Source organism: Vicugna pacos, chromosome 5 (genome assembly GCF_048564905.1).
Source record: "Vicugna pacos chromosome 5, VicPac4, whole genome shotgun sequence".
NCBI lineage: Eukaryota > Metazoa > Chordata > Mammalia > Artiodactyla > Camelidae > Vicugna > Vicugna pacos.
In genome coordinates this window covers 61673311-61696011 of record NC_132991.1, presented here as the reverse complement: position 1 = coordinate 61696011, position 22701 = coordinate 61673311, and the positions used below count along the sequence as shown (strand labels likewise).

At 34.4% G+C, this 22701-nt stretch overlaps 1 protein-coding gene across 2 annotated transcripts in view; it reads right to left on the bottom strand.

Annotated features, from left to right (window-relative positions):
- ERBB4 (erb-b2 receptor tyrosine kinase 4) overlaps positions 1-22701 on the bottom strand; it is a 987764-nt gene that overhangs the window by 510907 nt on the left and 454156 nt on the right. The gene's annotated exons all lie outside the window — the stretch shown is intronic.

Sequence of the window (22701 nt, the reverse complement as noted above, 5' to 3'; positions counted from 1 at the left end):
TTAAGAGTAATTTAATTCTTAAATACATAATCAACATGGAATTTAATTCTTAAACATGTAACTGGCTTTTAATAAATCATGGATAAAAGTTAAATAAATAAATGATCATGATGTTGTTTTTTCTGCACCCTTTATTGACACCCAGTTTGAACCTTATAACTTGTTCTCCCCTTTAAATATTTGTCTTCCTATTCCAATCCACTGCTAAGAGAGATTTTATTCTATTTTTTGTTTGTTTGTTTTGGGGGGGAGGATAATTGGGTTTATTTATTTTAATTATTTTTTAATGGAGGTAGTGGGGATTGAACCCAGGACCTTGTGCATGCTAAGTGTGCACTCTACCACTGAGCTATACCCTCCCCCCAGAGATATTATTCTGAATGCAAATCTGTTTTCTTTCTTCAGTCTCCAATGACTGTCCACTGCCCTTGGGATACAGTCTGAACCCACACCAGGGATTTCAAGGTAGACAAGGGAAGTCTTACAAAATCAAAAGAATGACCAACTAACTCCCACGCAAATCTTCCACTCACTACTTTGTGCCTGAGGCCACTTTCCCTGAATTGCCCTTAGCTTTATTCCTTTCCTAGAGTTCCTACTCAAGAGTCCCCTCTTCTATCATTTGGCCATGATACTGATACTTTTCAAACTTCTTTGAAACTGTTTGTGTCTGTCTTCCCCACATACTTTGAAGCTCTCCGAATATCTCTCAGTCCAACCACTCAAATGAGGGTAGTGCCCATAACCGTCAATCTCAAACTCCTTGCAGCCCTCTCCCTCCCTCCCGCCCAGTGTCTAACATTTCCAACAGAAGGATGATCCCCTTCCCCTAAAGATAACCTTTCAAGTGCCATTACTTGGGGCTCTCTGACCTTGGCTTCCCTGGACTTGAACAGTTCTGGAATGGGAGGTCACAGGCCGTGAGATAATCCTTCTGAATTTCACATACCTAATGACAACACAACCCATGCTGAAGCAGTCAACTGCCTCTAAATGTTTTATACCAAAATAGAGCATTCCCTAGATAAAGAGGAATATCTATGGTTAAATTTTTAGGACCTAGAACCTCTGAACTAGTTTTTCATCTTCTAAATAGATAGATAGGTAGATAGATAGATAGATAGATAGATAGATAGATAGATAGATAGATAGATAGATAGAATGCATCACCACCCGATCCATTGGCTGCCAAGAATGATATATAAGAAAACACCATGTAAATGTCCATGGTTGCTAAACAGTTCTTTCCTTTCAACAACGGCTTGAGTTTTTTTTAACTTTTTTTTTTTTCAATTTGTATGCCCCCTACTTGGTTTTCATCAAGTTCACACTAGGGGAACCCTCAGATAATCAGATAGAAACAGGTTCAGCATAGGAAAAGCTCAATAACCAGTGGGAAGCAGACCCAAATCCATAATAACCAATGAAAAGCTGACTCAAATCAAAGTAAATCAACTATCAAAAATTTAAAAGAATAAAATGGAAAGAAAAAGGAAACAATTAGAGATAGCCACTGTTAATTACAGTGAAATAAGTTCACAAAAACTCTTAGATTTGATTATTCTGGAACGTATTCACATGTAGTGCTTTTGCTTTAGTAAAATATAAAGAATAATCTAATAGTATATCCCACCAGTTAAAAAAAAAACCTAGGTTCAAATATGAGTTAACATGGTTTATTTTTTGTTTTCTATCAGATTTTATATATATTTTACATATATATATTTTTTACATATATATATATAAAGTACAATAGGTTTTTACCTGATTTCAAGGTTGGAGATGGGGTAGAAAAGTGCTTTAATACATATGACAAAAGACTTCTAGAAAATAGGACTTGTGATTTATATTTTCAGCTAATAAAATTTTATACAGCAATGTAACCCACAGATTCTTATTTACAAAGAAATGAGTACTTAGCTTATTTTTCATGGAGTATTTGTTTTATCCCATTTTATTCCAGGGTATTTCTTAATCTTTTCCATTCTAGCATCATTAGTGGTCAATAGAAGGATCCTAGGATGGAGCCTGTGTGTGTAGCTCAAAGCAGCTTGCACAAAATGGATAGCTTTATGCTTTATAAATAATATTTTTATATCTTTTCCTTGCCACTTATTTTTAAGAATAAAAATAATATATATTCCGAATAAATTATTTAAGAATGATGTACAGTCCAAGAAAATGCATTTTATTACCTGCATAGTACCCAGAAGTCCACACATGTCAAGTTGCTTATATAACATTAAAAGACTGCCTTTAAACGTGTGTGTGCTTTATTTCTCCCCCAAAGCAAATCAGATTTCAAACATGCTCGGTATTTAATTATGTTAGAGACTTTAGTGACATGAAATATATGTCAAGAGGATGATCACTCCTCAGTGATGCTTTTCCAGGCATTTGGAACTTTGTAATAGTGGTAAGAACAACAACTCTGAGCCAGTGCTTCATATCTTTCTACAGTAATCCATAAAACATGCTCAAAGGTAGATATTACACCCATTTCATAAATGAGAAAAGGTTTAGAGAAGTTAAATACCTGAGATATCATGCAAAGTAAGATGAATTTTGGCCCAGTTCTGAATACAAAGGTAAGGTTCTTTCCAGAAAACAATGTTGTAATATATGTAAATTAATATTTACCCTGTATCTACTGTGTCCCTGGCATTTTCAGGGAGACCTTCATGAAGTTTTACACATCAGCCAAGACTCAGCACCTGGAAGTAACTATTTCACATTAAATAATAATTCCCCATTTAGTTTTTAAAGTTTCTTGGCTAGTGTATTTTTAAGACATAAATATCTGAGAAGACTGTCTCATAGGTATGTGCATAATTACTTGAATGATGCCTAGGCCTTGATAGTGACATTCAAAAATGACCCTCTAAGTGGTATTATTTGAGGGAAGATCAAATGAGTGTTTTGTTTGTTTTGTAGTGCCTTGTCTCAAAATTTATCATATGACTGAAAGGATCATCTAAGAAATAAATTATTTCTCCAGATAACAGCACAGTCTTTCGAAAGCCAAATTCTGCTGCCTGTGCTAACATAGTCTCACCTTAGTGTAAATTTATACAATTAGATGAGAGCCCTTAACAATTACTTGCTTTGGATACTAGTGGGGCCATCTTGATGGAGGAGTAACAATGCAGAGATACAGACGTTTGAGGCCTTCTATTTTTTTACATTGTTATTTTATTACTTATTTCTTCTTCATATTTTTTCATTCACATATTACTTAGAGCTTAGAAATTTTCACAAGAAAACCTCTATCACAGAATATCTGCCTGGGCAGGACAGAGACAAGTGTAAAATTATGGAAAGATTGTTTACTCTGGAGATTTCCTGCCTGGATATGGGCCATCATATAACTCAAGCTTGCATGCTCATTTGATGAGTTATATTCATATCTCAGCTTAAGTTCTAAACTTTAAAATTCCTTTATTACCTAATTTTTTTAGTCCATTGTATCTCATTTTGAAATTTAATCACTAATGTTTTTCCCAGGTCTAAAATTCTGTGATTCATCATCTTCTTGGATGCGTTATTCTTTTTTTTTTCTTTCCTCTCACATACACATGTATGAGACAATGTTTCCAGACATTAATCTCTTAAAAATGCACCAGCCAAGAACATTTAAGTGACAGATGGGAATTGCTCAAGTACAGAAAACAGTCTGTTAAAGATCAGTTTAATAAAAGGGTTTATAGGAGTTAATTCAAAAATTAATAGACAAATCAATAAAACACTCTAAAATGATAAAAATCAATGCAATTACTCTTTCATTCTCTACTTATTAATTAAATGTGCAGACATAAAATAAACAAGCTCGCAAAAATTTACTGAATTGTACAGTATCATTGTAAAATTTCTCCTAATTCCAACTTTTTTTTTTGAAAGAAAAACAAATTGCTTTGAGAAGGAGAGTCAATTAATTCAAATCACTCCGCAGGTGTCTGAATAGCGGTGACACCTAAATTAGGCAGGAAACATAGCTTCTTAACAATATCTAGGGAATGAAGATGAGTTTGTGATGATTTAACAGCCTAAATATAAAATACAGAACAAAATCAGACACACACAAATTCTGGCTTTTTTTTTTAGGTAAAGCACATCAGTTATAATTTCTGGAAAGTAATCAAGTAAAACAGGTGCCCTCCCTTATAACACGAATAGCCTTCACTTGTCCTTCATCCCAAAAATTCTAATTAGTTTTCTCTTCTCTTCTCCCCTTGTCTCTCACACATACACATATTCTGCATGTGAGCCAATTTAACTCTTTGTATTTCAAACTGCATAATAAAGCATAGGTAGACACAGAACAAACAGTTCCCTCTTTTTTCATGAACATGTTGTTTTGGCTCAGATGAAATAACTGCAAAGAGACTCAAAACATTCTCAGATTATATTTGTGGATCTTTCCTTCTATACTCTTTTCCTCCTTCTGATTTTATCTGGGTTTTTTTTTCCCCTCTTTACAGAATAGATGATGGTTCTTCACAATAACTTTTGCAAAGTACACTAAAAGCAAAAAGAACTTTATTAACTTTATGTTTAATATTATTGCCAGCAATAACATCTCCCTTACTTGTGAGACTCCCAGAGAATCCATCATAATAACCAATAAACACAGAGAAAACCCTTTATTTAACCATGACTTATGTTCACACACAAGTTCTAAGACAGAAAGGGGGCTCGAGTTCTTCCTTAGATCTTTGTACTTCTTAGAATCCCTTGCCAAATTTCTTGTAAGTCATTTTGACATTCAAAAGGAGCTAGATCAAAAAGGTTCTGTTTCTGCTTCCAAAATCATTTTTTTCCCTTTACTGTTACTGACAGTCTAACAACACCTATCGCTTCCTGCTCACCTCTAACTCTGCATGAGTTGGCCTTCATATCTGTGGATAAATCAAGTGACATTATTCAACCACATGAAAAGGGAAGAATGAAGCATTCAGACAAAAAGGATTTACTGGCCAAACATCAGTCCTACGATCTGCACTCTGAAGAACAAGATTCCAGCTGGAGTCCAATATAACACGAACACTGAAATGTAGACAATGGGCAAGGTGTGACAGTAACCAAAGGCAATGGATTCAGGACAATGTAGGTTCAAATTGCTACATGATATTAAACTAATTATTAAGATTCCCTGTGCTGTCTTCACTATGATAAAGGGCTATGGATATTTTCTTTAAAGAGTTATTCTAAGGCCAACATGTAGCATTAATAGATATTGTAAGTACTAATAAAGGACACCTAAAATTATCAGTATGAAAGCTATCACAATAGACATACTGGCACAACATATTACATGATGAATCCTTGAAGAACAAACAGGATTTACAGAGGAAAATGAGGGCATTCATTTCAATTGGTGCACTTAAGAAATTGTATCATCCATTTCTAATATCACACCAACTATAAGAAGGCTCCTGAAAGGTGTTCTGATAGTAACTTAATTTACAGACCACTACCTGAGTATCAACAAAGTATATTTTACAGTATTATTCTTTGTTCAACAGCCAAGGAATAAAATCAGAAAATGCTTTCAGTCATACTGTTTTCTGTGTGAAGATAATTTTGGTTGCCCATTATATAACTAGAAATTGTGAATAGTTCATTAAAGCCTACACGATTTTTTTCTCATTGGTTCAATTATATTCCTACTTAATTACAGACTTTCACTGTATACAAGAGAAGTCCAAAAGCCAGATAAATATATCTTTTAAACAAAGGTATCAGATACAGACACACCAATCAACTTTGCAAATCAATGAGATTGTGGATACCTAAGGGTCTAGAGAATTTTTGAGAACAAAGGGTGAGTTTGATTTATAAATTCTAACTCTTCAGCTTTGATTTCCTTCATTCTTGATCACTCAGTTTCCATTTAATCAATTGCTTGAAAAGAGAACATACTTTTGTGGTGATAGTTACAGATCAACATTGTCCAAGTTTGGTTTTTTAACCAAAAAAATCTGGATAGATCTAGGAATGTATAGTTTTCCTCAGGATCTCAATGATTCTGTTTCTTGCTGAACACAGCTCACTTTACAGCTCTGTCATTTTATTTCCTTTCTCCCTCTCTTACTTTCTTTTTAATTTTTTCTTCCATCTGAGTCATGTGGCTTGAGCAGAAACTTCCAAGACTGTGGCGCATCCTGAATAGTGTACGCAGGGGGAAGACACAGAGACTCAGTATACAACTCACAGTCATCAAAATCTAGGAAAGCACTGCATTTCTTCAAAACCTGTGACTGCATGGAGCTCAGGAAAGTTCGGCAGCAGGAAATGAGGGAAATTGCTACTTGCTCTCTAGCTACTAGCAGACAGCAACTCTGCAACTGGCCTGTGAATATCAACAATTCCTGCAACTAAATCAGCAATGCCCCTGATTTCTTTTTCAGCTTCAAGTTCTGTGTGTTCTGTGATGCCCTGTCACATCAGTAAGAAAAGTACAATCTTGTGACACATCAGGGGTCTGACAAATCGGCCTCTCTGATTTCTGTAATTCCCCAAACCCCTTGAACTAAGGAACTGGCTAAGCTAGACTCTTCACAGATATGTCCACAACCTAACCAACTCACTACATTAAAGAAAATTACATTGTCAGACGCAGATTTACCTTCTTGTAAGTAACCCTGCTTGGCAACGGTTAAGCAGAAGAAAGATAATTATGATTTCCTCCTTCTGTATTTTGTGAAAAGAACCCTGACTTGTAAATTTCAGAAAGACAACTTTCTCATAAATGATGCAATGGAAATTGGACCAAAACAACCTGTTCATTTGGTTTTAATACATAATGGAAACTATTTTTGTTGTTTTCCGTTCTCGGCAAGGGAATTCAGCTGGTTGGTTTCAAGGGTGGCCACCACTACATTAAGAGCTACCATGTGGTAAAGTTAAAAGGCGACATGCAGGGATGGCATCAGCAAAACTGAGAAACGAATTCCCTTTAATTCCCTCAGTCTCCCCAATTTGTGCCCTTTCTCTCCTCTTCTCTTTAAAATCACAACATACTAAAATAACACACCTTCTTTTCAACACTTGATTTAGGGAAGTGATCACTCTTAAGAGCATTCACTTTTATATGAGGCCACGTAGACTTAACCAAAAGGAATTTATGTCTGTGAAATTTTATTGCAAAAAGTTAAGTGGGTGGGAGAGGGACATTCTAGAGTAGGATCTTACTGGCAGCTTTCCACATTCATACTTAGTAAGAGTTTTGAATAACATCCAGACATAACTAATGTCTACTGTTTAAATTACAAACGTCTTGATATCTGTGTAACATTTTCTAAAAGTCGCATTTATAAAATGACTCAAGATTCTATCTGAGGCTTCCCTTCCTAAGGCAATCAGCGTATACAAAGACATGAATTCTGAATATTCATGATATCATCATGCTTTCTACAATTAGCAAATCTAGGTTATAGATTTTAAAAGACAAGAATACTGGCTTGATTTAGATGCATTTCTCTCTTATACTCTTCCAACAGTTTATTTTTAATCTTTTGTTTTATTTGGATTCATACTTCTGAGACTTCATCAACGTGTCTAAACATTTTCTAAAGTTCACCTATGCGTTTAATGCTCAAGGATAATACAGCATTTAATCTATATCATATCTGAAATGATGTGACAACATTTTAAATTAAATTCTACAGTTCTTTCTTCAACAAGCATTCTCATTTGCCGACATTAATTGGCGTTTCTCTGTCCCATAGGATTTTGCAGGTTGTATATTGTACTATCAAGGGATGTCATTCATGTATACTAGGCCGTGAATAGTTCATGAAAACAGTACTTGTTGGGCTGCACAGAATACCACCTGCATCCTGGCCGTAGGCAGTATTCCTGGACACTATTTACCCTAATCACAAAACTCAGAATTTTGATTTGTTCATTTCATACAAATCATTTCCCTCTTCACTCCATATTCAATCAATCATTTAATCCTATCAAGCCTACTTCAAAAGCAGCTTCCAGTGTCTCCCTTTCTTATTTCACTAATGTTTGTCCAGGTTCCTTGTAACATAACCCTGCAACTGCCTTCTAACTACCTTGTCCATTTAACACCATTTTCTTGGCTATCTAGCCTTTCTCCTTCATTGCTAGTTTTCTTGCTGCAATATAAAGTTTGTCAATCTTCTGGCTAAAAGTTTCTTTAGTGGCTAGTTGCCTTCTTTAGTAAGCAATTACATAAAATCCAAAACTTTTTTTTTTCAGGAGATAATGTTGTCTTAGTTTGGATTCTTCCAGAGCTAACTCTGAATCAAAGATTCAAGCACAAAGAATTTTTTGGTGAAGTGAGTCCAGGAAAGGGTAGCAGAAGGAAAAACAAAAGAGGGATGAGAAAGCAGTGACCAAGGGTGACTTATCAATCAAGGAAATTCTGTTGAATCCTGCTGGGATTCTCTGGGGGCCCACGAGTTACTGAGTGTTTGGTATTATCACATTTAGAATCATGAATCCCTTAGCACAGAAGGTGAGGAAAATGAGGGATTCATCTACCAAATTTGGTCACTGGTTGAGGGCTATTCCTCATACCGGGAGGATATTAGTCCTCTGGTGTTTCTAGCTGCCACAACTGTAGACAGAGAAGGGTTCAAAAGCAAAACCATCAGGCAAGAATTGCAGGAGGAAGTGGCTTGAAATCTGGCCAGCAGCAACAAAATTTTAAGCATTGAGAAGATAACGGGAGAAAAAAAAATGGGAGGACATATCCAGCAGCACGATAAGCCTTTCACCCTTAACACCAGGCTAAGTTCTAGGCTAATCGTGCCCTCACCAGCCACTGGCTCCTGCCACATAAAGAGTCTCACTTTTCTCAGACAGAATAGGTATTTTTATGATTGCATGATCATTTCTATCCTATTCCTTTTGGCCTCAGTCTTTACCCACCAAACCCTCTATTTTTAAGAACCAGCTAAAATGTTGCTCCATTAAAGTCTTCCCTCTCAACTTTAAAATCCTAAGATCACAGATTATTAAATTATGACTATGTCCTTGAAGGTGCCAAAAGTCTATGTAAAATGTAAATCTTTGGATCAATCACCCAAATATGTCCAAGTAGCCGCATTCTAAGAAATGTACCTTTTCATACTTGAAAGATTCATTCATCATTGGATGGTTCTATGGTGATTTGAAGATTAAAGGAGTAACATATATGAAGACAGCAGAAGGGGGCCTGGTACATGGTAATCATTATATATAACTACTATTATTTGTTTAGTACATTTAAGAACCACTTTGAAAACTTCCCCAAAATGCAGATTTTCAGATTATAAACCCACAGATTCTGACTCAGTTGTTGACTTCCAAGAATACAGATTTGTGAACAATCCCAACAAATGCTTCTCTTGTAGGGAAGTTCATGGCAAGATGATCAGATCTCTGGGTATGATGGATGAATGTTAATTGACATCTGTTGTCATGGTGTAATTATTAAGACTGACTCCTTTTACTTTCAGAAGTGTCTCAGTTTCAGAAAAAAAAGTTAAATGGTCACCCTATTTATAGACCATATTTTGAGATCACTGATCTCAAAATAGAAAAGATGATGGTTGAGTGTACATATCACAAAATTTGTTCTCTGACACTTTATTTTAAGTCATAAGGCAGAGAACACACCAAGAAGGACACAGAAGGGATGATGAAGATTTTTATGTCACTCTGCCTAGTCATTAAGCTGTTTCCTGTTCCACCAACCCCTGGTGAATGTAGAGTAGGAATTAAGAGAGAATCTGAAGGGAAAGGAACTTTGCTGTCTTTTGGTGCCTCCTTTGGAGCCTGAACGAGAACACCGCTAAGTATGTTAACATTGCTAACAGACTCTAAACCAAGATTCATACCATTAATGAAAGTTAGGAATTTTCAAACATACCATTTCATATGCAGTGCTGATAACATGCCTTCTCAGATAAAACCAAGAAGATAATGAGTCACGACTGGGTTTTCAGTGAGTTACAGTTACTTACAGAAATGTGGTAATTGGAAGTGACACTGTGTTTATTCTGTGTTTATTCTGGGTTGCCATGTTGTGGTTATAGTGCAAAGCTGAGAAATGCTAAAAAACATCAAATATATGTGTCAAGTTAATTTCTCACTCCTTTTGCCTCAGGCTGATTAGCACAAATTAAATTTTCCACTAATAAACTCAAGATGTTAGAAAGCAATATGGAAATGCCATATACGGAATCTGCTGATTATGATTATAGAAATCCAAGCTCTTTGAACAATTTGTTAGTGTACAAAAATTATTTTACTCAACATTTACTGAAAGTTTAAAACAAAGAGATAACTGAATATTGTAAAGCAGTGATTTTTTCCCTAACTTCAGCATTTGGAGTGTTTATTTTGATATATTTTTGTAAAAATATGTGTGTTCAGTAGTGGCATAACTTTAAGAGAACATTTTAGCAAACTATTTTAATAAAAATTGACAATAAACCAACATATGTTTGAAATCAGCATTAGATACGAAAAACGCACAGCCTCAGAGTTTTATATTTAAACAAATATGAACAGGAACCAGTTTATCACAGCATCTTCATCACTTTTTATAAGTATGTATTTAAACATCAGTTTTTTTATCAGATGGGATATTTTATATATAAACATAATTTTCAGAAGATATTCTTTAGAAAAAAATCATAACTTTATATAAAATGAAAACTGGATTGGAAACCAAGAACTTTAGTGGCATATGATTTGGTGGGGGGTGGGGGAACTGTTACTATCCCCTCTCCTACAGATTTCCATATGGAGCTGATTCTTGATGAGTTTCTAGGTAAGGAAGTAGATGAGCTAGAAAGTGGTTCTTTGGAATAAGAAATGCCAGGAGGAAATATGTCTGTGGGGCTGAAAGTATAATAAGAGATGAGAAACCTTCAGTGTGTTTTATTTTTCTGTGGAAAACGAAAGATTAACAAAGAAGAAATGACAGCTGACATAAAAACAACAACCCTCAGAGCAAGAGTCGATAACTTCACTTCCATTTAAGACAAGAAACTGAGAAAGGATATTGAGGGATAGACATTGAGTCTGTTCATTTGGTGGCACTATTTAAACAACTGAAAGATCACGTAAATGGCAGGAGAAGTGGTGCTCATAAAAATACAAAAAGGTTCCATTTTAGTCTACTTGGAAATGTACGATGATGTTAGGGGACTGGTTCCTATTTCCATCTCTTATTTATTCTTTGTACATTTTTAGAGGGGTAAATTAAAAAAAAATAGTGATATCAAGATTACTTCTCTAATGAATGTAGTGAAGGACCCTTGGGATCTCAGAGGAGCTGAGTATACAGAGAATCATTTGTATTATTAAGTAATATTTTGTTAAATTTAGTAATATAGCTCAAGGCAACCAAAACAATATCATGTCAGAGTATTAAAATTGATGACAAACAATTAAGAACGAAACTCCTTATTTATTTTTCAAAGAGCCTACATCTTAAACTATTAAAAGCATAAACTTCACCTAAGATGTATATTTAGAAAATGATGTAACCTTCACAAAATGGATCTTAAAATTTATAAATAAACTATATTTGAAAAATAAATTGTATCCTATTCATTGTGCTCTAGGAAATGGTAAAAACTGTGCATTGAAAGGGATAACATTTACAATATGGGTATCACCAACAGTAATAGCTAAAGCAGTAACATGGAAGCCATATCAGGTAGTAGTTAAAGATATGGTCTCTAAGGTTGTCAAGCCTTTAGTTTGGTTTAATATCATCTCTGCCACTTATTAGCTATTTGATCTTTGGTGAATTATTTAACATCTCTGCTCTTGAGTTTACTCATGTGTAAAGTGGGGATATTCATAACAAATGAGGTTGTGAAGATTCTATAATGAAATAACATAAGGAGATTACTCAATGCTACAAAAATTGTAAAAGAAATCTCAATAAATCATAATAAACATTGTGCACCATTATTTAACTACAGAAGAAAACAAAACCCTTTAGATAACTGTAGATTTAATGAAATGTAAAAAAAAAAAGTCTTCTTTTTAATCTCAGAATCTAGCTGTTACAAGCAAACGTTTCTTCCCTAGTCTGATGGCATGCTCCCCACTGCTTGTATACATAATGAAAATAATTATCCACATACTAAAGAAGCCATGTGTGCCAGGCTACTAATCTCTCTCTCTCTTCTCACTCTAACCTGCTCCTTCAGAGAGACTTCTCTGTAGTAAATAGCAATTATGCATTTTTTCTACCTTTATCTATATTTGCTTTTATTCTGTTTTCTAATTTATGACGAAGTAAAGCAATTAACTCTGCTGTTGACAATTAGGCTACTATTACGATAAAATATAAAGAAAATAAATAGTAAGTAAATATAGGTTCATCAACTGACATTTTGATAGTTTATTTTCTTATTCTAAAAGTGGTAAGAAGGAGGAATGGTTAAGATTCTTAGCTAACTGACTTAAGTTAAAGCAGATTTTTAGAGACAATGATTAATGTGGAAATGAAACCAAAGTGATAGGCACAATGTAATTTACTTTTACCTTACCTCAGAAAAGGGTTCATTGAATAAAGATATAAGTACATATTTATTTAGAGGAGTAGGTAATAGGAATATATAAATTTAAAAATAAATAAAGTTAAATTAGATATAGTGATTAATAAATGAAAACATTTTGGGAAAATGTTTTAGTTCATCAAATGTTAACTTTTTTATCAACATAGTCAAGATGTTTGAGACTTTTTCTTATTTCACAATCAAGACTGAAATTATATGAACATAAGTAACTTGGGAAAGAGCCATTGATTTTTCTTTCATTTGATAATCAGAAATAGATATGAATCTGATGGGAAAATGCTCTGCCAAAAGGACAATTTTACTTGAGCGAAGTGAATTTCTGTCTTTTCAAAATTCAGTTTTGTGCTTATGTTGTTAGGAAATAAGCCCTTAAAAACTAGGTTGTTTTACATTTTTCCTATCTAATAACTTCCCACTGACAAGCAAGAGAAAAACACCTAGTTTAGATAAAAGCATTATCAAAATGTTATTCAGATGCTACTGGTTTAATAACAAAGAATATACATTAGATCAGTTTTCCTCGTTGAGACACTGTTTTAAGAGTGATCTTTCTAAAATTCAAACCGTATATCATGTTAATTTTTTTTTAAACCGTGACGGTTCCTGAAGAATAAAGTCCATGTTTCTTCAGATTCAACCTAAGTAAAGACCATGACTTTGCACCTATTTGTCCTTCTCTCTGAGATGCCTCCTCACTCTTGGCCCAGACACCTGAGAAATGCCCATCCTTCAGGATGCAACTCAAGGTCCAGCACCTTCAAAGCCTCTTCCAATGTCCCCAGACAGGATCAACTTTTCCTCCCTGCCCTGTAACAGCAAAGTCATTTCACTCATTGTCCCTGTCACACTGTCCTGTTTCTGTTGTATCCTTGGCAGTCTCCTCTGTGAGACCATAAACTCTTTGAGAGGAGGGAGGTGTCACTGTACTCTCCCCTCATTAGAATGTGAGTTACCTGAGGGCAAAAACATTATTTTGTTGACTGCTACCTCTTGAGAAACGAATAGCTCCTGACACATAAGTATGTGCTCAGTTAACAGAATAAATACTTCACTGGGTAAGGAAAATGAGTGAGTCGATCTTATTTATCCCCATTTCCCAGGAGAGCGCCTAATGCAAACAGGCATAACATAAAAAGTCGTCAAACTGAACTGATCTAAAAGGAAATTTGATTAATATTATGCTTTTGATTTCTTAGTAATTGCACATATCCACCCTAACTAGGGCACACCTGAGTTAATATTTTATGGATCTATTCCCAATTCCTCATTTATTACTTAAGTGAAATTTCTACATATTGTATCAATACTTAATTAATATGCTAACTCTTCATATCAGTCACAGAGCAGACAGAACTTGTACAGGATGAACCCCTATATTAAACTCATCACCATCCACTCCGAGTACATGCTGAGAAGACAGTTAGCTTACAGCTTCCAATAGTTCCTTTTAAAAGCCTTCTCCTAAACTGTGAGAAGGTCCCCAGTCACAATTTCATAAGAAAAAACAAAAACGACATACTAAATCCTAGTTCAATTCCTTGTGTAGTTTTGAACACTATGAAAGCTGTATTTTTTCCTGGTGAGGAAGAACAGATTACACTTTTTAATCTCACTTTACTTTGGAAGCATATGTTAGCAAACCTTATATATATATATATAGCATTAAACTAGACCTCCTGAGACACCAGAGAAATATTACAAATCATGGAAAAATAAATGTTCTTCTGTTATGCTGATGTAACACAAAGTTTAGATCCCTTTAAAAAAAATATGAGCTACTACCCCTTGACTGAAGGTTATAATTCTTCGAAAGTCTGAGGAAAAGGGACAAAGCAATTCCTACTGTGCATCTAAACTACCCTGGCTTGGCAAATACACACCAGGGATAAAAGAGATGCAGCTGTACTATAGCCACATGGTAGAAATGGTCAAGAACACTCTGGGTACTATTTCCAGGCAGAGAAAACAGACACTCCAGCAGAGGAACGTATTCAGCTATCAAGTCTTTCATTTTCACTCACAATCATTGTTTCCATCAGTGTCAATACTGAAAGTTTTTCTTGTACATCTTTTGTGTTTGGTTGTTGTTGTTTTAGGTTTTATGTCGTGTTTTTAATAAAGGCTCTATTTCATTTGGGGAAAATTAGCAGAATGTAGAAATGCAGGTCAGTACCAAGTTTGGACCTTTTCTGTCTCCAGGTTTCCAAGCCCTATGCACATCATGGGGCCCTGCCATATCAGAGAATGAACGAATCTGAGCGCCTGTAGATATGAAAGGAAGCCTGGCCTAAGTTTAAGGAAGGCAGCAAAGGGAGAAGAGCTAGCAAGAAAAGTAATTAGCCTTTCAAAACCATCACCAAAACTTGTTTTTTAATCGACTTGTGTAAATGTATTATAAATATATTCCAAACTATACCAAAGTAATTAATGCAAATAAAGATTAACCAATTCTACTGTTAATTACATTCAGAGTTGGTACATCTCTTTATGTCCTGCTAGAATTAAAGTGGACACATAGGGTTTTTGCTTATAAAAGAATACAGAAAAATGTCACGTGCTTTATATCTGGATAAAAATGAGCATTCTCCTGGTGACAACTAGGTGTTCATATGTTGACATAAATTTCTTACATGCAGACTGATTCTGTGGAAATTGTAAACTTTCTCAAGAAACATGGTAAATCCCACAGAACTGAGATAACCATTTGAATTTCTGACCTGGATAAACACATCTAGCCCACACAATGGAGTTTAGATGGACATCAGGAAATCAGATTAAATCTTTTCCAAAACACTGGCTCAACGGTCACCACAATAGGAGAATGACTCTTAAAATCTCAGGGAGTTTGGAAAAACTTAAGCTGTTGCATTATTTTTTGCACTTAATTATTTTATAGGAAAGTACTATTCTCTAACCATGTACATATTTAAAGATTACTCATCATGTTCAATGTATGATTTTCAAAACAGTGACAAAATATACTATTGAGGAATAACTTTTCTTTCATGTATGTAGACCTGCATGCCACCTCTCTTAAAAAATGCAAAGAACATTTTTTAAATTTCCTTTTATGAACATAACATAAAATTCATTATCCTAGAATACGATTTATTATATTTGAATCATCGGTTTGGTGGGAATTATTTTTCCTCATAAAAAATATAAGAAGAGAAAAACTACAAATAAATCTCATTGATTAGTTATTTAGTGATTAATTGAATTAAGTGGTAACTACATAGAACAATTATTCAAGTTTAGTCAAATATGGCCCTGCATTTAGGCTTCTTGTAGGCTTTTTGCAATAACTATAAAGTCCAGCTGAACCCTACCTTTACCAGGTCCCCAGGGTTGCCAGAAAAGCAGGTAACTAAAACCAAGAGAATAAGAGTTCAAAAATATGTCTGTCTAAAATGCCTCTACCTATCAAGATGCCTGGTTATCCTTCGAATATTGAAGAGTGCATTAAAGATCTATAATTATTTTAATAAGGAAAATAAAATAAAATAAAATAAAATACCTCTAACTGAGATTTTTCTTTTTCTTCCAGACTGAGTGCTTTAATTCTCAAAAATATTATAAGTTGCTTATGCAGCCTTATTTTCCCCTCCTTCTTCCATGAGTAAAAGAAGAAATACTTTTCTGGCCATTTTTCTTCCTAACTAAGGGAACAATTGTATTGTTGAGGCCCCTACCACTTTTCACCAAATCAAGAAACTATGATGTTAATCTTAGAGGAAAAGGTCAATTTTGTTACGTTTGAGGGTAATCCTGCTCAGCTAAGTACTGGACTGAGGTAACAAGTGAGAGCCACAGAAGCATATGTTGTGTTCCCAGTTACTTATTTTTTTAATGGCCAAATATTCTTTCTCAATCTTCTTACCTTATTTCACTGAGTATGAACATTTCTCTAGGAAATGATTAGAAGGAGTCAGAGAAAGTAAAATTAAGTATAAAATAAAAATCTGTATGTATGTGTTCACTGTTACCATTGGGAGACAAATTTTGTTTAGAGAAGGAAACAAAGTGTCTGGCACATTCTTGGTTTGGAAATTGTAGTGAATTTGAATGATCAACATCTTTCTTACCACTGACTTTACCTCCAGACAAAGTGTAAGTTCATCCATTTGATTATTTATTTAGTAAATAGTATTAAGTACTTATTATGCTCCAAGTATGCTATGCTAGATTTTGTAAGGCATAAAAATGAGAAAAAATAGTATCTGATTTTGTGATGTTCATTGTCTAGCAAAGTGTGATGTTTTATAAGTCACTTTGTGTGTGTGTGTGTGTGTGTGTGTGCTTTATGTGGACTGTAATGTTGCTGTGAAGGATACTAACTGTACACTTTACAGTCATTACCTTGGAATTATTTCAGAGAGAACCGTTTTTGAAGAGTTAGAACTAGCATTAGTTTCCTTCTTAGTAAAAATAACCTCTGACAATTGTAACTCTCCAGTCTTTGTGACAGGTCTTGAACAGAGGGTACTTTACATGACTACATTTTGCTTTTTTAGTGCTTAGTACCTCTTTCATTACAGACTGAGAACAACTATAATTAATATTTTAAAAGAAAGTCACAACATAATTTCACGGATTGGTTTTAAACTTTTAAGAACTTTTTATTCAATACTGCTAAGCATTGTTCAGTAACTCTCTTGTGCTGAATAGCAATAATCATAGCCAGTTTTAACTGAACAATTAGCATGTGCCAGCTTCTCTGATAACCATTTTACATCCATTTTTAATTTCTCAACAACCCTGCAAGATAGAAATTATTATTACCTCTCTCATCGTAGGGAAAATAAGGTTGAGAGAGGTTAATTGAGTCTGTTCTGGGATCATTCTGACGCCAGAGCCTGTGTTCCTTCTGCTACAGAGATGCCAACCCTCAAATCCTCTAAAAGAAAGAATCCATACAATTCCAGCCATAGCCTCCTGATGGTGTTTTCAGCTGCATGCTAAACAACAAAATATACCCAACCATCTTACACCTCTGATAGAATTATATGTTGTGGAAACTGTCCGTACACAGTTTACCAAATTTAAATGAACTAATTTGTCTTATTGTTCACTTTCTTTCTATGTTTTAATAAAGTAAATAAAACATTAAAATAAGAAAGAAGACACCTTCAAAATGAATATCTTTTTTAAATTTGAGAATGCAATGTTTAAATCATGTTTTTTTAGAAGTTAGAGCTACCCTAAATCATGAGTATTTTGTTCTAATTCTACTTACTTTAAAATGTGCCTTACTTTTCAAATAGTTTGTATTAAAGTTTAATTTTTACTGATGGAAAGTAACACACCATTATTTGGCAACCTGAAACATTATAGCAGCATTTTTTTCTTTTATTTCCTCTACTGATTTTAAAAAGAAATAGCCTGTCTATTTTTCTCAATTATGTAGTTTATTTACCCTTTAACACAATCTGATGTGAACATTCATAAGAAAATAATTTAAAAATTCAGCTCTTTATAAGGAATATATAAATGTATTAATACTGATGGTTTTGCAGCCTGTTATCTCAAAAAAAAAAATCAGCAGCAATTAAACTCTCAGAAATTTAGCCCTTTTTTTTGATCATTTGAAAACAACAGAAAGTTGTAGGGCAGCTCTGGTTCCAATTCCTCTGCTGACCGTCCGAGGTCCACCCCCACATCTCGCCTGGCCACATACATGTGTTGATCATAAGCATTTGAAATCCATGCACATTGAGTAGGATCAGTTAATGAGCTTCTCTGTGAATTTCTCATTTTGGCCTCAGGCTGTTTGTGATTGGGCTTTAATCTAAATCTGTAGTTTCCTTCTCCTGGGGCTCCTCATCATGACCTTCCCCTGCAAATTGATCTCCCTTTGCCATCTTCAACTTTTTCATATTTAATCACTTCCTTCTCCTCTCCCTACACAGACTCTGTTTATCCTTCACTATCAGCTCCTTAAATCTTTCTTAACTTCCCTGTTCTAACCTGAACACAGAAACTTTTCCTGACTCTTCTAACAAGCCCCTGAATTAAGGGCTGGGAGCAGCTTAGAGTCATCAGAGTCTGCTACCAGCCACATGGGTTCAAATCTCAGTTCTGAGAGACATGATCTCAGCCAAGTTCCTTAACCTCTGCTCTGGTAGCCTGCTCTTCAGTAAAATGTATGGATAACAATAGAACAAGGTGGAAATTGAATGTATTTATATATGTTACATATTCAGAACAATGTTCTAAATATTGATGGTCACTGAGCAATTATTAAAGGAAAATTGGCAGATAGGTTACAAAATTGTAGCTGCCTATCACCTGTCGCCAGTGTTTACTTGTTGCTGTTTTCCTTTATCATGCATTCAAAGGGCTTCACAATAAATGGGAATTTCTGAGCTAATGAGTTTGGAGAAGAAACTGCTCAGGTATGTTAAAGAATAATTATCACCATCTTCAATTTACAGAATTGTTCACATACATTATTTCAGTTTGAGCTACTTTAATTTTAAAGTTTTTAGCTTATTTAATGACCTGGGAAATACAAAATGAGACAAAATTGAAAAAGAAATAGCAGCAATGTGGATTATATTACATAAAAAATTTAACCACCAGTAGCATCTCACACTAAAATTACTGTGTTCTTTAGCAGTGTCCATGTCTGGAAAATAATAAATCATGGAAAAGGGAACCAGGAAATAACTGTATCAACACAGAATGTCCTCTTCTCTGCAAAGGCTCAAAGACATCTCTGGAGTGTCAAAGGCATGTCCTTCAATATTTAACTTTTTCACTGTTCCTCATTTCAAGTTGAACAATACGTTAATTACCCGATGAAGCGTTATAATTACTCTAACAGCTCCACTCTTACTTATAATTACTGCATCAACACTTTCTTTTTCATATGCTTCAATCTATACCTATTACATTGTCATGATGAAGACGCATTAACATTATAATACCGTATAATTAGCTGATGAGCAATTAAATTATTCCACTGCTCTTGTTCATCTTTGCCAAAAGGTTGCTTCCAAGCTCTATTATCTCCTCTCTCTCTTCAGTTTGCTTTAGTGGTTCTTTCCCCCCCCAAAAAACAAAGAGACTCATAAGCTATATTCAAAGCATTCTGATTTCAAATTCAGAATGGATAAGTACTCAAGTTGGTATTGGTCAAAGAAATAAGTTGGCATGACAGACAAGTTTAAAATCATTCTCATTTTCTTTCTATGATCAAGAAGAATTGCATATCTATATAACACAAAGGGCTGCAGGATCATTCTTTCTACATACTGATTTTTTGTTTGTTTCAAAAATTAAAAATTTCTATAATTTCCAGTAAAATTATTTAAACTATATTAGGTTCTATTTAAAATAAAGCCTCATGAATTATTTTATAAATACTTCAAGCTGGGCTTTCACAGTAACTTTGAGAATTGTGAGCATAAAATGAAATCGAGTACTGACTGCATAACTATGACGGTATGCAGTCTGTCCTTCTGACTTGTCCAGCTGCAACTGACCACATTTTCCTTTAAGTGCCCATCACAGTTCTTCAAGGTTTTTGTCTCTGGTCTTAAGAAGTTTCCTGTGGGAAAGTAGATATCTCTCCTTGGTTGAAGACTTATTTTTGCCCAGATGAGCTTTAGAACTAACTGGAATACAATTTTAATGACTCCAAAATACTTGGCATCCACATGGTTTATCACCATGATCACTTGCTGCATCTACGTGCAAACTAGCTCAGTTGTTGTTTAGTCCATATTTTATAAGAGAGTTAAATCTTTCTTAGATAATTACTTTGAAGTAGCATTATGAGCTAGGAAAGAAAAGTGGAATTCATTTCACAAGCAAGGCCTATTTCAATAAAATGATTTTTGTTGTATCAGCTTAGCTTCCTTCGCTAAGGGGCAGAGGATAACCTACTGAGTGCGATGGTCTCAGACACAGAAACTTGCCTCTTTACTGAGAAAAGCCAGATGGGGCCTGCCAAGTTCCAAAAGCCATTCAGGATTCTTAGTAACAATATACTTGGGAAGTAATGACAAACAGGTTACCTCTGACTTGAGGTAGATGGGAGAATGATTAAATCCTTGCTTAAGTGACAATTACTTCAGCTATCACCCTGTGACTTTCAAAGTCCTTAACCATAACTTGATATTTTTAAACTGAAAAAGACTCATGCTTTCACAGGGGCACATTGTTTATTTTGCCTCAGGTCAAAGATAATCTCTCAACCTCTGACAACCGTATTAGCACTGCTATTTGTTTTTGAATTGTGTTATATATAAAAAAAAAGGTTAAATAGTGAATGAGAATCTCTATGTAGAACAAAGAGGTGGGTTGTACTTTATATCAAAGGAAACTTGGTCTACTGACGGATATTAAAGTTCAAAAGGTATCAGAATGCAATCAAGATGAACACACATTAGGATTTTAAATAGAATGCTAGCTGGAATAACTTGAGACTCTCCCTGCAAATTATTAATATATTGTAGATAAGAATCTTATATTGATTTCAATTATTTACATACAGCTGAAGTGCCTACTATTTTCAGCTCTTGTAAATAGGGTTCCTCGTATATGTGTTAAAAGCAAAAGAGTGTAGGGAGTAAGAGCCTGAACTTTGAATCAAGCCCTGCTCCAACACTTACTACCTGCATGACCTTGAACAAGTTATTTAATCTTCTGAAGCCTATTTCACAGCTATGAAATAACAGTGGTACCTGTCTTGTAAGGTTACTGGAAGGATAAAGTGAGAAACTTAATGGAAAGCACTTAGCATAGTGCCTAGCATAATATGATCACTCAATAAATATTAAATAGTATCATTATTCGCTATTATTAGCTTAACGGTTATTTTTCTTTCTGTTCTTTGGAAAACACCTCAGACAAAGTTCATAATCATCAGAGACTATAATTTCTCATAAAATATTTGATCTGGAAGATTTTTTTTCAGTCTAATACTTTATGTGCATTTTCTAGGGACATAAATTTAATTAGCGCCTCAGTTAGTACTGCATGGCAGTGCCCAACTCCCAGTAGTATGTCTTTCCAGTATACTTTTTATTTAACTGATCTATAAAATATACATAATTGAACTATCATCTTTTAAATATATATGAAATTTTAATCATATACACAAGTTACAACATGAAAACAAAATTTGAATTTTATAATCACCTGCAGTCCATTTGGACTCTTGTCATTATTCAGGGTATAAAATCGACATGTTTATTTACTCTATATAAGAAAATCAAACTCCTATTTTTTAGTGCTGAGTTGTCTGCCACCTTTCAGTTGAAGTATGGAGTTTTTGCTAGTCTACTTAACACTCCCTCTTTTAAACAGACAGTACCAGAATTACCATGTTTCTTTCACAATGAATTATTTTATCTAATCGCTTCCAAAAAAATGCCCTTCCATTTCTTCTGGGAGTGCTGTACATCACAACGATTTTAACATCAGCTGGCTTTTGGAAACTCTCTCCCACATTTTCCTGAAGACTATATAAACTTTGAACTCCTAACCATATAACTTGTGATGGTAGTATTTAACACTTTAAAAGAATATACTATCTGTGATTTGTTAGCTATCAGGAGCATTTTATTCCCACATTCCGCACAACTGATACCCTTATGCTTGGGAACCTCATATCCCCAATTCCTAGTAATAGAAAAAGAAAATATAGATGACCCCAATTGAATCTGGAAAACTTCGCCTTTTTTTTTTTTTCCTTTCTTCTCAGTTAACCAGCTGTTACCCTCTATTTTGGTAGGAAGCTACAGAAATTGACAAGACTCTCCAAAGTTGATAGGAATTCAGAATCATCAGTATTTGGTTGCAATGGGGTCAAACATCTAATAATGGGCCTTCTTCACTTTGTTACCAATCATGTAATAATAGTAACATAATAGCCATTAAAAGCTTAAAATGTTTTATTCTCCCTATAATTTGTTTCTTTTATTAATTATGTTATGTGAATCTCACATTAAATTATTGATAATAAATTATTTTTTTTCAGCTTACCCTCTGGGACTTGGATTCCCATTTGATGGTTAAATACACTATATGATAATAAAACAGTATTTTATTTTAATGTTGTATGGTAATATGACTCTCATTCAGTTTTCAAATGTCACTCTCCAAAAAGCATCTTCAGAAGGTCCAAGCTACT